Below are 2,014 nucleotides of genomic sequence, written 5' to 3'. Positions count from 1 at the left end.
TCACCCCCGTCCTTGTTTGTGAACGACTGAGCATTTCATGGAAGCTGCTTTTATACCCAATCATGGCACCCACCTGTTCCCAATTAGCCTGTTCACCTGTGGGATGTTCCAAATAAGAGCATTCCTCAACTTTCTCACTCTTTTTTGCCACTTGTGCCAGCTTTTTTTGAAACATGTTGCAGGCGTCAAATTCCAAATGAGCTAATATTTGCACAAAATAAAGTTTCTCAGTTCAAACATTAAGTATCTTGTCTTTGCAGTCTATTAAAAAAAAAGTGAAAGTAGCAATGACTGTCACACACACACACGAGGTGTGGCGAAATTATTCTCTGCATTTGACCCATCACCCTTGATCACACCCTGGGAGGTGAGGGGAGCAGTGGGCAGCAGCGGTGGCCACGCCCGGGAATCATTTTTGGTGATTTAACCCCCAATTCCAAGCCTTGATGCTGAGTGCCAAGCAGGGAGGTAATGGCTCCCATTTTTATAGTCTTTGGTATGACCTCACAACCTATCTGATCTCAGGGCAGACACCCTTACCACTAAGCCGCGATAGGTTGAAAAGGATTTGCAAATCATTGTATTCTGTTTTTATTTACCAGTTACACAACGCGACAACTTCACTGCTTTTGGGGTTTTGTATATTGCAGTTGTCTTTCTGTAAAAAGTGTTGACCGCGTGGTCAGGTGAGGCAAAAAAGCTAAGAATAACAAAAGGAATATGAATGTTTGTACACAGCGGTGTGTTATAAATGTATATGATTACAATTAGAGATGTCCGATAATATCGGCAGACCGATATTATCGGACATCTCTAATTGTAATCGATAAATGCGTTAAAAATGTAATATCGGGAATTATCGGTATCGTTTTTTTTATTATCAGTATCGTTTTTTGTTTTTTTGTGTGTTTTTTTGTGTTTTTTTTTATTAAATCCACATAAAAAACACAAGATACACTTACAATTAGTGCACCAACCCAAAAAACCTCCCTCCCCCATTCACACTCATTCACACAAAAGGGTTGTTTCTTTCTGTTATTAATATTCTGCTTCCTACATTATATATCAATATATATCAATACAGTCTGCAAGGGATACAGTCCGTAAGCACACATGATTGTGCGTGCTGCTGCTCCACTAATAGTACTAACCTTTAACAGTTAATTTGACTCATTTTCATTCATTACTAGTTTCTATGTAACTGTTTTTATATTGTTTTACTTTCTTTTTTATTGAAGAAAATATTTTTTATTTATTTATCTTATTTTATTTAATACATTTTTTTAAAAAGGACCTTATCTTCACCATACCTGGTTGTCCAAATTAGGCATAATAATGTGTTAATTCCACGATTGCATATATCGGTATCGGTTGATATCAGTATCGGTAATTAATAGATATGTCCGATAATATCGGCCTGCCGATATTATCGGACGATAAATGCGTTAAAATGTAATATCGGAAATTATCGGTATCGTTTTTTTTATTATCAGTATCGTTTTTGTTTTTTTTTGTTTTTTTAAAAAATTAAATCCACATAAAAAACACAAGATACACTTACAATTAGTGCACCAAGCCAAAAAACCTCCCTCCCCCATTTACACTCATTCACACAAAAGGGTTGTTTCTTTCTGTTATTAATATTCTGCTTCCTACATTATATATCAATATATATCAATACAGTCTGCAAGGGATACAGTCCGTAAGCACACATGATTGTGCGTGCTGCTGCTCCACTAATAGTACTAACCTTTAACAGTTAATTTTACACATTTTCATTAATTACTAGTTTCTATGTAACTGTTTTTATATTGTTTTACTTTCTTTTTTATTCAAGAAAATGTTTTTAATTTATTTATCTTATTTTATTTGATTCATTTTTTTAAAAAGTACCTTATCTTCACCATACCTGGTTGTCCAAATTAGGCATAATAATGTGTTAATTCCACGACTGTATATATCGGTTGATATCGGTATCGGTAATTAAAGAGTTGGACAATATCGGCATATCGGA

This window comes from Entelurus aequoreus, linkage group LG01, assembly GCF_033978785.1.
Source record: "Entelurus aequoreus isolate RoL-2023_Sb linkage group LG01, RoL_Eaeq_v1.1, whole genome shotgun sequence".
Taxonomy (NCBI): domain Eukaryota; kingdom Metazoa; phylum Chordata; class Actinopteri; order Syngnathiformes; family Syngnathidae; genus Entelurus; species Entelurus aequoreus.
The sequence above is the reverse complement of the archived record's forward strand: the minus strand, read 5'-3'. Positions refer to the sequence as shown.